Genomic DNA, 13,587 nt, shown 5'->3' on the forward strand with positions numbered 1-13,587 from the left:
TACAATAGACTTTTATTTACCAAGTGATGTGACTAAGGTAAAGCACCATTTCTCTTTTCTTAGGAAAGATTTCAAAGTCTATAAAACTGAAAGATTAGCATCTTAAATCCTTCACTGACAATAACTCAGAACTAGGAAAAAAAAAATCAAATCCGAATTGTAGATCCATAGCACCATATTAGTGGGCACAAATATAGAAATCAGCCAACAGACATTCTGAAGAAATGAGGAAACTCCCCATGAAATTAGTCCAACTGATTTCAGCAGAGACTTGATAAAAAGATCTATATAGAGGAATCAGGACCTCCTTCCTCCTACTGGTGACCCCTCTAGTAATATAAAGATCTATATAGAGGAAATTGGGACCTCTTTCCTCCTGTTGGTGGTCCAGTGATATAAAGATCTATATAGAGGAATCAGGACCTCCTTCCTCCTGCTGGTGACCCCTCCAGTGATATAAAGATCTATATAGAGGAATCAGGACCTCCTGCTGGTGGTCCAGTGATATAAAGATCTTTATAGAGGTTTCGGGACCTCCTTCCTCCAGCTGGAGGTCCAGTGATATAAAGATCTATATAAAGGAACCAGGACCTCTTCCTCCTGCTGGTGAGCCCAATAGTAATATAAAGATGTATATAGAGGAATCCAGACCTCCCTCCCAGTTCCCAGGTTATTACATTTGCTGTGCCCATTATAAAGGGTCCCCACCATCCCTGTGCTCAGTTCTCGGGTCTGTACACCTGCTGTGCCCATTATGAGGGGTTCCCACCATCCCTGTGCTGATAAATGTAAAAATGAAAATAAAACTTGGAGCGGATTTTACGCTTTGACTGTACAGAGAAACCCACCTCTGTGCTATATGCACATCTCCTCCGGGTCTCATCTCCTGATTTATCCAGGCTCCATAAGCAATGGGACGGGATGTTCCGGAGCTGGACTCTGAAGACTGGGAGGACATGTGGGGCTTCCCATTTAAAATACTTGTTTCCTTGAGAGACCGCCTTATCCAGTACAAGGTTGTCCAAAGGGCATATCTCACCCCCCGCTCGGGTGCACAAGATGAGGTCTTCTCTCTCCCCAGAGTGCTGGCGTTGTGACCATACCCCTGGGGACTACATACCCATCTTCTGGTCCTGCCCAGTAATTACAGTTTTTTGGTCACAAATCCTTATGGAGGTGAATGAACTACTAAGTATCTCTACTGTTCCATCCCCAAAAATATGCCTGCTGGGGTTGGTGGCAGAACTGGTGCCCAGGGTGGCCGAGAGAACCTTGTTGGGTCTCTTGGTGTTCTATGCCAGGAAATCCATTGTCCTTTGCTGGTAGAGGAAAACTCCTCCCTCTATAGGTCTATGGAAATCACTTGTCAATAATGTGGTACCCCTATACACAGACCTATATATGACAGAGTCTGGACTAAGTGGTTAGCAGAACCCTCTACCGCTGCAGCGTACTAGGAAACCCTCCTAATATCTGACGGCCTCGCTTGAGGACCTAATAGATCAGTCCTTGATAGCACAATTATTCAGGTGAGCTATTTCATTATCAGCCCACCCTTGGAGCATGAGCCAGGTCAGCTCATTGATGGTTGTATACTATGTATTCGTAAATAATCTAACATTTCTTGGTACTGTAATGCTTCCTTGTGACCCCTGCATGGGTCCCTTCCCTGAGAATCACCAGATGTTGGCTGTGTTGTTGTATGTTTGTATTGTCTGTGTGTTTATTATGAAGGATAAAAAGAATTAAAAAAAAAATTGAAAATAAAAATAAATATGGATGAAAATAAAAAAGAAAATATACTGAAAATGAATATAGATACTGTATGTGAGAGGATAGCCATTACAGGTCTGATGCACACACCCCTGATTGAAAACCTGCTAGGTATGGTTTGAAATTAAACGCCTCCAAAGGAGGAGACTTTAATGAACTATTTCTACAGAGCGAACAAAGATGGAAATTCCATTTACAAGCTACTAGGCCACAAGGTCTTAACCATTTCAGCCCCGGAAGATTTGGCTGCTCAATGACCAGGCCATTTTTGTGATACAGCACTGCGTCGATTTAACTGACAATTGCGCGGTCGTGTGACGCTGTACCCAAACAAAATTGACGTCCTTTTTTTCCCACAAATAGAGCTTTCTTTTGGTGGTATTTGATCATCTCTGTGGTTTTTATTTTTTGCACTATAAACAAAAAAAGACCACCAATTTTGAAAAAACACAATATCTTTTACTTTTTGCTATAATAAAATATTCCAATTAAAAAAAAAAAACAAAAAAAACACATTTTTTCCTCAGTTTAGGCCGATATTTATTCTTCTACATATTTTTGGTAAAAAAATCGCAATAAGATTATATTGATTGGTTTGCACAAAAGTTATAGCGTCTACAAAATAGGGGATAGATTTATGGCATTTTTATAATAATTTTTTTTTTTTACTAGTAATAGCAGCGATCTGTGATTTTTATCGGGGCTGCGATATTGAGGCGGACAAATTGGACACTTTTGACACATTTTTGAGACCACTGACAATTATACAGCGATTAGTGCTATAAAAATGCACTGATTGAGGCACATGCGCGGTGCTGACCGAGATGGGACATCGAAAAGAGGCTAGAAAGCTTAGTTTTCCGCTGCCCCAGGGCAATCAGCGATATCCAAGATGGCGGTGGAACGGCCGCTGCAGGAGGCAGTTACAATAGGAGCATCTCTCTCCTCACCATGGCGGGACATGCTTCAGGAGGAGGTATGTGGAAAAGCACCCACCACAACATCCACTAGGGGCCCCTTATCTCCAGCCTCCACAGTATCTCTGTTGAACCAGAATGAGATACTGATGTCCCCCTCAGCTGCAGCATCCTCTGGGCAGAATCTAACATACCAAGCCAGGGAGCCTCCTGGCTCCAGCACCAGGATATCTCCCTCATGTTTGCCAGATTTGCAGAAATGCTAGACAGGGGGTTAGCACAGACTACTGCCAAGATCACTACTGATATTAAAATGGATCTTCAGATGCTGGGCTCTCGCATTTAAACCATTGAGAATAGAGTGGATTCTACAATCACCAGAGTCAATCAACATAACGATCGTATCCAAGATTTACCTGACCAACTAGACAATGCCATGGCCAAAATTGATGACCTGGAAAGCAGGTCCAGAAGGCTAAATTTCAGAATCAGAGGCCTACCTGAGACAGTTACTGATATACCGGAAGTAATGCACTCCTTCATCAAAACCCTTATTCCTGATGTCAGAGCACACAAAATGGAGCTCTGACGGCCTGCCCCGAGATATTGTGGTCAAACCACACTATTATAGCCTCAAATAAGAAGGCCCGCTCAACCCCGCAAATCCAAATTTTGGGTCATCCAGTTCAAATTTACGCGGACATTTCTCCATACACGATCCAGAAACGGCGGGCGCTTAAACCTCTACTGACAGTACTAATGCAGAAAAACATCAAGTATTGGTGGCTGTTCCCCTTCAGTTTGAAGTTCGAGTACCATAACAAACCCTACAGATTTTCTTCATTTCAGGACGGTGAACTTCTGCTGCAAAAACTGGGCCTCATTTCCAAGAATCCACCCTCTCCAATGCAAACCTCATCTTCAAGTTTGTCCAAACGTCCACCCCCATCTAGCCCACTCACATCTCTATGGTCAAAGCCCAAAAGCAAGAAGGCCAAGGAAGGTATACCTCCCTGATCTAAGGGTCTGCACTACTCTCTTTTCTACATTCCCCTCACAGGGACTGGTTCCACCTGGCCCTTTCGGCATTAATGCCCACCTGGACTCACACATCCTTTGACTTCAGAGGGTTCTTCCCCCTACTCCATTGCTGGAATCTAGCAGACATCCTGCATCTTTATCCTCCTCCCATGGCCTACCGGATTGTTAGCTAGCCTCCTACAAGCCCCTCACCATCTGGGGTTGGGACACGTCCAAGTTCTCCCTGAACTTCCTGACCTCCCCGTTAACCTACTTGCTTGGATCTCACTCCCCCCCTTCCCCCCCAACCTCCCTCCAGGTAGCCTATGATGTTCTTTGCAATCCTCACGGATTTCCTAGGGACTGTTGTAACCCCTTTCCTCACCAGAGGTGAACTGTCAGCTGCCTGATGTCTAGACTGCCTTTCTCATCTCCATCTGCAGTCATCCCCTGTCCCCTATACCTCGTCCACCTGGAAACCTGGATCCTCCTCCCTACCCAGCAATCTAAATAACTCTCCACCACTCACTCATTTTGTTCCCCCTGAACCCCCGGTTGTAGAATATCCTCATTCAGCACTTCCCTTATTGACAAATTGTATGTTCTAGTTATTAATGGTGATGTTCTCTGTTTTAACTGCGTTCACAAATTTAACTTTAGGAGTTCCATGAGCGGAGCAGTACCATTCCTCCTCCTCCTGTACTCGGAGTCGCAGATTTTCTTTGCCCTCTTAGTCAGGACCTTCCCCATTGATTGTGGGACACTGAAAATTTCCCTTAAAATTCTTCCTTTTTTTTTCTTGTCCTTTTTTATCGTATTTTTCCACAGGACTGGATGGTTACATTTCACATCCACCCTGGGGACTGTCTCCCTACGCTTCTCTTTTTTCTATTCACTTTTACTTGTATTAATCGCTCTGTTCTTCTAGTGGCGTGTGTGTACTTGTGCTCCCGCTGGACATTGGAGGCTGCTTCCCTTGACGATGCTGTCCATCTGAACCCCAGGCATCCCGATGAGTTGAAGGTAGGTGACTGGGGATCACTGGCAATGACCTCTGTGCTGCTCCATGGGTCACCACGCCACACACCGTCCCACCCTACGCATTGCTTTGCATAATGTTTAGGGGCTAAATTCACCCGTTAAACGCCAGAAAATTTTCCAGTCCTACCATGTCCATAAAATAGACATATTGTTCCTCCAGGAGACGCATTTTCCCCAGTCATATTCTCCCTCCTTTATACACGCTAAATTCCCCAAATTTTACCTGCCACATTCTGACAACAAATCTAAACGAGTGGGTATATTCTTTTCCCGCAATACCCAGTTTTCTCTTCTGTCAGAGTTTTAGGATCCGGAGGGACGGTACTTACTGGTGAAAGGTTTCATTGCTGAACAGCTCTATTGCTTCATCTCCTATTATGCGCCAAATAGAGGGCAATCCAAACTTTTCTAGAACCTCTTTCACACCTTGACCCCGCTCACTGAGGGTCTGTTTGTGTATAGAGGAGACTCTAACACTGCCTTTGACGCAGGACTGGACAAATCCCGCCCACCGGGCAGAGATTGTATCCGCCCCACCAAACAGAGCCTCAATATAGCGAGACAGATTTTTCACCAGGGGATGGTTTACATGTGGAGACAGATGAACCCAAATGCACGAGACTACACACACTTCTCTCACCCCCACAACACATATGCAAGCATATTGATCATTTCTTCATGCTGTCTGCCCATATCCTGCTGGTGAATAGGTCTGTCATAAAAGACTCTGCCTGGTTGGAACACTCCATGCTCCTCCTCACCATGAACAGACCATCAGGTCACAATAAAGGGTTTTGTTGGAGACTTAATGCCTCGATTCTTAGTAATCCCACACATGCTCTTGAAATTGAAAAGGGTCTGCAGGAATACTTTTTATTAAATTATGTCAACAATATCTCCCCTACTTCACTATGGGCAGCTCACAAGGCCTTTATTAGGGGTAAAATTATTCAAATAGCTTCTAGGATTCATAGAGCTTACAAAGCAGAGGTTGAATGGTTAGAAAAAGGATTTCAGCTATTAAGTACACACAGGCCTGTGCTGGCCATCGGGACTACCGGGAGATTCCCGGTGGGCCGATCGGCAGCGGGCCACTACACCAATGACTCTCTCTCTCTGACTGTCAGATAGGGACTGTGTTACTGTCTCTCTCTGTCCGAGCGTCGCCGGGCCCCGGGCGGCTCCGCTCCTGCACTCGGCGGGTGGGCCGGCCGCCGGCGTCACAAAAGAACAGGCATTGACACTCCCCCAGGCACTCCCCCTAACAGCTAACAATATAGCCATTTGGGCGGCCTCTTTGTCCCGGCGCCGTGACGTCACTCACGGACGGAGTGTGGAGGCGGCCCGGGGACATAGGAGGAGGCGGAGCCAGGGCATAGCAAAGCAAGCCTGGCTGCAAGTCTGCAACCTAGAGGAGCTGAAGCTGAGGAGGAGAATTCGGAATTGGATCAGAACCACCAGCAAGTACAGTGACAGAGAGACCAAGGCTATAGTGTCACTGTCATCATTCAAGTAAGCAGCAGTGCAGCACTATAGTAATAACTTTTCTAATAATAATAGTAATTAGTAAGTAACTGAATATGCAGCATGGGGGGGGGGGGTAAATCTGTACTGTATAAATGTACTGCCACTGGTCATGGTTAAATTATTCATCAGTTACCATGGCCAGTGGCATTAAATTAATAATTGACCAGTGGCATTAAATTAATAATTGACCAGTGGCATTAAATTAATATTAATGCTACAGTGGCATTAATATTAATTTAATGCCACTGGTCAATTATTAATTTAATGCCGCTGACCACGGTAACTGATGAATAATTTATTGCCACTGGTCAATTATTAATTTATTTAATTTCACTGGTCATGGTAATTGATGAATAATTTAATGTCACGGTAATTGCTGAATAATTTAATGTCACTGGTCACGGTAATTGATGAATAATTTAATGCCACTGGTCTTGATAACTGATTAGTAATTTAATGTCACTGGTCATGGTAATTGATGAATAATTTAATGCCACTGGTCACGGTAACTGCGGTAACTGATTAGTAATGTTATGTCACTGGTGATGGTAACTGATTAATAATTTAATATCACTAGTCATGGTAACTGATTAATAATTTAATGTCACTGGTCACAGTAACTGATTAATAATTTAATGTCACTGGTCACGGTAAATGATTAATTTAATGCCACTGGTCTGTTTATACATACATCGGAATGTTTTTACTTATTTTTTTGCGCAATTGTGTATAGTTTATATACTGTTTTTGTGTGTGTTTGCAAAATTAAAGTGGGCTGGTCTGGATGAAGTCCAGGGCCAAATTTTTGTCCCAGTCCAGCCCTGAGTACACAACACAAAAGCAACCCCTGTCAAGACTTGGCGAAAAGACTTGACGCGGCACGTACCGCCCTGAATCTCTCCCTTACCATCATAGCAGAAAAAAGCCTACGCTGGGAGGGGGGCAGGTTTTATCACCAGAAGGATAGGATGGGTACCCTTCTAGCTAATAGGCTGACCCCTAAATTCAAACATCACACCTTACCTAAAATTAGACTTCGGGATGGTACCCTCTCACAAAACCCTCAAAAGATCCTGGACGTCTTCCACACTTTCTAAAGCTCCCTATATAGTAGCGAGGAAAGGTCTCTTCCCCTACCTATCGGGATTCGTTTCTCAACTCACTAAACATACCTAAGATCACAGACCAACACAGGGCTGAACTTGATTCTCTGATTTCAGCTGAGGAAGTAACTCAAGTCATTAAGAACATCCGAAACAACTCAGCCCCTGGCCCCGATGGCTTTTCCATTCCATACTACAAACATTTTTCCACCACCCTTACTCCATATCTAGCTAGATTCTACAATCTACGAGCAGGAATTCCGCATGATGAGGTCTTAAACTCCGCCTTCATCATAGTAATTCCCAAACCTGGCAAGGACACTAGCTAGCTGTCCTACTAACTACCACCCTATATCATTAATTAATAATGACCTTAAAATCTTGACAAAAATTTTGGCAGACAGAATCTCTAATTTCATCAGTCTTTACATACATAAGGACCAGGTCGGTTTCATACCTTGGAGACAGGGCCCTGACCAGATTAGGAGGGCGATCGACATTGTCTCTCTTCTGCAGTCAGGATAGGATGGGGATTCTCCTCATAAGGGGTTCCTGCTCTCACTAAATCTGATGAAAGCATTGACTCTGTGTCATGGTCTTACCTGACTCCAATTCTACAGAAGTGGGTATTCGGTCAATCTTTCCTTAACATAATCAGGGCCCTCTACGCCAACCCGGAAGCAAAGATCAAAATGCAAGGCTTTTACTCAGAATCCTTCCCAATCCGCAATGGTACGATGCAGGGATGTCCCCTTTCCCCACTGATTTTTGCCAATGTCATTGAGACCCTAGCCATCGCCATAAGGGACAACCCTGATATCAGCGGAGTGAGTCGTGGGCCCAAGACTCATAAATGTGCCCTTTTTGATGATGATGTACTGCTTTTTCTCACTTCGCTATTGACTTCGCTACCAAATATCTGCAGGGTGTTCAATGACTTTGGTAAAATTTCTGTTTTAATTATGCAAAATCTCTAGCCTTGAACATAAATTTACCTGCCAACCTGGTCACACAACTCAAAGAAAACTTCCAATTTCAATGGCATGACAAGGTGATCCCTTACCTAGGGATTAACCTGACGGCCTCTATTGACAGTCTCTACACTGCTAACTTCCCCCCAATGATTCGCAAACTAGGTAATGATCTCAAACATTGGGATAATTTGGGGCTTTCATGGTTGGGTAGGGTTAACTCTATTAAGATGACCCTTTTGCCACGCATTTTATACTTATTTAGGTCCCTACCCATCCCTATTCCTAGGGATCAGGTTAGAAATTTCCAAGCTAAGATAGTCCATTTTATTTGGAGAACGGACACAGGGTAGCTAAGGGCACCCTCTACCAGGGACCAGGGAGGGGTTGGACTACTGAACCTTCTCTGGTACCATTACGCAGCTCAATTGTCCCAACTCTCAATCATTTACTCTAAAATAGCACACCCTGACTGGATACATATGAAGCGGCAGGCAGTTCCCCAACACACCTTGGATTTCCTCCTATGGTGCCCTGCCAAAACTAGACCAGCTGTAATGGCACCAACGTTGTCCCACTCCCTAAGTCTTTGGGACTAACTCAAAGGAAACCCACTTTTGATATCACATTGGCACCCGCTTTCACATATCTTCTGAAACCCTCTCTTTCCCCCAGGTATGAACATTAAGGCATTTCAATGGTGGCTGGACGGGATGGCTGGAAATGCCCAGCACGGAGAGTTTCAGACTCCACCAGATCTCTCATTTTATCTTCTCTCTGGGATCCAGCCCAACCCTCTGACGGTTACGGCATACGAGGTGTGGTGTGGTCAGGCTATGGAGCAGCGGGGAGGGATAACGGTGATTTACCGATCACTCGCCTCAACTGATTTCAAAACTCTCTACATGAGGGAATGGGAAAAAGATCTGGGACAGAGCTGGAGTCTGGGGGAATGGCATAAGGCATCAACCTCCGCATTCAAGGGCTTATTGAGCATAACATTGATTGAGGCTAATCTGAAAGTCCTGATGAGGTGGTATCTCGTTCCACTAAGAATTGCAAAATTTACCCAAACGCATCTCCACTGTGCTTCCGTAATTGCGGACACGTGGGGTCGATGCTACATACCTGGTGGGATTGTCCCAAGCTCAGAGGACTCTGGAATAAGGTTTTCCAAATCATTAGGAAACTTACGGACAGACCCATCCCTCAGACTCGTCAAATAGCTCTTCTTAACTTCCATCACCTGGAAACACCGAACCTGACTCAATGCCTCATTATATTCATTCTACTTGGTACTAAACTAACCATTGCCCAAGCCTGGAAGCAGCCTTCGGTTTCTATCACCACAGCTAAAAGAAAAATCTCCTAGATAATGACCCAGGAAAAGACAACTAGCATCCTTTTGGATACGGTTGCCAAACATGATGCCATCTGGGAACCCTGGATTAAATACATATCTCTGGTACCTGCCACCTCTACTTCCTCCGGTGCTGAGTAGGGAAGCGATTATTGCCCCGTCACTGAAGATCTTCTTCTTGCCTCTTATCTTCTTCTGTCTCTCTTTTCTCTTTTACCTCTCCTCACTCTCTTGCCTCCCTGGGTCTCCTGACCTGTGTTTTCCCCTTGTTTTGTTATCTGGTTCTGTTTAGTTTTTACTCACATGATTTCTCACGGTTGATACACAGGACTGTATTTAAGGATATGGCCGTATCCCCTGTCTGTTGGGAGCAGCGGAGATGCCACGATTGGGTCAACTACTGTGATCACTACCTAACAGACACTTTGCTTATCAGACTGGCGTCTATTGACCCGCAGACGTACATGCATAGGACCTCCCCTGGCTCGCAGTGGACATTTGGGATGTTTGGTCATTGACTTTGCACAAGGTGCTTCTACGTCCTTCTTCTATGGGCACAGTTATCGACACACTTATTGTTTAATTCGTATTGTCCACAAGTGACAACTCTGATGCCTATTGGATCTCCCGATCTGATTCTGGAGCGACCATTTTCACAATTTTCCAACACGCATATTGCAATTGATTAATGCTCTATTATAGCTTCGGCATTGACCTAGTCCACATCGTTCCTCTTCCTCAATGTTACTTCCTCAGGGAGGATGGCCTTCTCCCCCAGCACAGCTAGAGCCCATTAGGGATGCCGGGGGGGAGCTGCCACCTTCTTCGACCATGATTGAGGCACAAATGGGGACTTTGTCAGAGTCAGACGGGAGATCTCAGTATACTACTGTATTTCTGGTGAATTCCAATTCTACTTCATGAACTTTGTGCCTTAAAACATTTCTCTTTGCACCTATGTATCTATGATGCTTTTGATAAACTCAATAAAAAATTATTTGAATTAAAAATGCACTGATTACTGTATAAATGTCACTGGCAGGGAAGGGGTTAACACTAGGGCACGATCAAGGGGTTAACTGTGTTCCCTCACTGTGCTCTAACTGTAGGGGGGTTGGGACTATCTAGAGGGAGAGAGAGATCGGTGTTCATACATAGTATGAACACACAATCTCTCTCCTCTCCCCTGAGAGAACTGGGATTTGTGTGTTTACACACACAGATCCCGGTTCTCGATCTGTCACGAGCGATCGCGGGTGCAGGATGGTTATCGCACCCGCTGGGCACTTGCATCGGCTCTGGGTACACACTGCAGGCGCACCAGTGCCCCTAGTGACCAAAAGGCGAAGCGACGTAAGATATGTCATTTCGCCCAGCTGTGCCATTCTGCCACAGTAGAACTGCTGCAGCTGGTCGGCAACCAGTTAATGAGGCGTTTAATTCGACCTGTAATCGGTATCCTGTGCCCCTGCCACTAGGTGTTTTTTATGTTTTGCTTTAGTGATATAAAGATTTATATAGAAGTATCAGGACCTCCTTCCTCCTGCTGGTGGTCCCTCCAGTGATATAAAGATCTATATAGAGAAATCAGGACCTCCTTCCTCCTGTTGGTGACCCCTATAGTAAAAAAAAGAATTATATAAAGGAATCAGGACCTCCTTCCTCCTGCTGGTGACACTTCTATGGATATAAACATCTACTGTATATAGAGGAATTGGGACCTTTTAGTACAGACTACATTTTTGTATTAAGCACTGGGGACAGCAAGTCTCAGCATGAGCGCACATTAAGTTCATATTTACATCCTTTGTCCCCTTTTCATCGGCTCAGACCCTATGCTAAGAGGAGAAGGGTGTTGAAAAAAAAAGTAGGACTGAGCACTGCTGGGAAAAGACTACAGCTCCCAAGGATCTATGCAACCATAGAGGATGGGAGAGGGGAACTTTTACAAAGCTGCCTGGGAAAGCTAGAGACACTTGGTACCAGACCAGGAAAAAATTTATTCTGGGCATTATTGGGTGTATGTGGAAAATTCCGACAACACGTATTCTGCCAAAATGTAAACAATTGCAGATTAGTAATCCTAAATATCAAATTCCCGTTAAAATGTCTGCAGGACATTATGGATGTGACAAAAATGAAGCACGATTTGTCTTTTCTTAGGAAACATTTTATAAGATCTGATCTGATGCAAAAAGACAAACATCTTTATTCTTTATCGATCCCAAACATAGACTGAGGCACGAATAATAGACTTTTATTTACCAAGTAATGTGACAAAGAAAAAAAAGCAATGGTTCCCCTAAAATGGGATTTTAAAGGCACTACCACACAAATAGTACAATATATACAAAATTATTTTAATACATAACAAAAAAGAATATATACAAATCAAAAGCAAAAACAAAAAATATCCACGTGACAAGGTTAACATAAATATGGATACAAATAGAAATACTTTTTTCTAAGTAATGTGACAAAGATAAAGCACCATTTCTCTTTTCTTAGGAGAGATTTCAAAGTCTATAAAACTGAAAGACCGGCATCATAAATCCGTTACTGACAATAACTCAGAACTAGGGAAAAAAAATCAAATCCGAATTGTAGATCCATAGCACCATAACAGTGGGCACAAATATAGAAATAAGCCTACAGACATTCTGAAGAAATGAGAAAACTCTCCATGAAATTAGTCCAACTGATTTCAGCAGAGACTTGATATAAAGATCTATATAGAGGAATCAGGACCTCCTTCCTCCTGCTGGTGACCCCTCTAAGGATATAAAGATCTATATAGAAAAATCAGATTCCCCTCTTCCTGCTGGTGAGCCCAAAAGTAAAATAAAGATGTATATAGAGGAATCGGGACCTCCTTCCTCCTGCTGGTGACCCCTCTAGTGATATAAAGATCTATATAGAGGAATCAGGTCCTCCTTCCTCCTGCTGGTGGTCCCTCTAGTGATATAAAGATCTATATAGAGGAATCAGGACCTCCCTCCCAGTTCCCAGGTCATTACATTTGCTGTGCCCATTATAAAGGGTTCCCACCATTCCTGTGCTCAGTTTTTTGGTCTGTACACCTGCTGTGCCCATTATGAAGTATTCCCCCGTCTCTGTGCTGAGTTCTTAGGTCTGTACACCTGCTGTGCCTATTATGAGGGGGTTCCCCCATCCCTGCTTTGCGTTTTTCAGTTTGAACACCCACTCTGCTCATTATGAGGGGTTCCCACTATCCCTGTGCGGAAGTTCCTGGATCTGTACACCTGCTGTGCCCATTATGAGGGGTTCCCACCATCCCTGTGCTGATAAATGTAAACATGAAAATAAAACTTGGAGCGGATTTTACGCTTTGACTGTACAGAGAAACCCACCTCTGTGCTATATGCACATCTCCTCTGGGTCTCATCTCCTGATTTATCCAGGCTCCATAAGCAATGGGACGGGATGTTCCGGAGCTGGACTCTGAGGACTGGGAGGACATGTGGGGCTTCCCATTTGAAATACTTGTTTGCTTGAGAGACCGCCTTATCCAGTACAAGGTTGTCCAAAGGGCATATCTCACCCCCGCTCGGGTGCACAAGATGAGGTCTTCTCTCTCCCCGGAGTGCTGGCGTTGTGACCATGCCCCCGGGGACTACATTCACATCTTCTGGTCCTGCCCAGTAATTACAGTTTTTTGGTCACAAATCCTTATGGAGGTGAATGAACTACTAAGTATCTCTATTGTTCCATCCCCAAAAATATGCCTGCTGGGGTTGGTGGCAGAACTGGTGCCCAGGGTGGCGAGAGAACCTTGTTGGGTCTCTTGCTGTTCTATGCCAGGAAATCCATTGTCCTTTGCTGGTAGAGGAAAACTCCTCCCTCTATAGGTCTAT

The sequence above is a fragment of the Aquarana catesbeiana genome, linkage group LG01, assembly GCF_042186555.1.
Source record: "Aquarana catesbeiana isolate 2022-GZ linkage group LG01, ASM4218655v1, whole genome shotgun sequence".
Taxonomy (NCBI): Eukaryota; Metazoa; Chordata; class Amphibia; order Anura; family Ranidae; genus Aquarana; species Aquarana catesbeiana.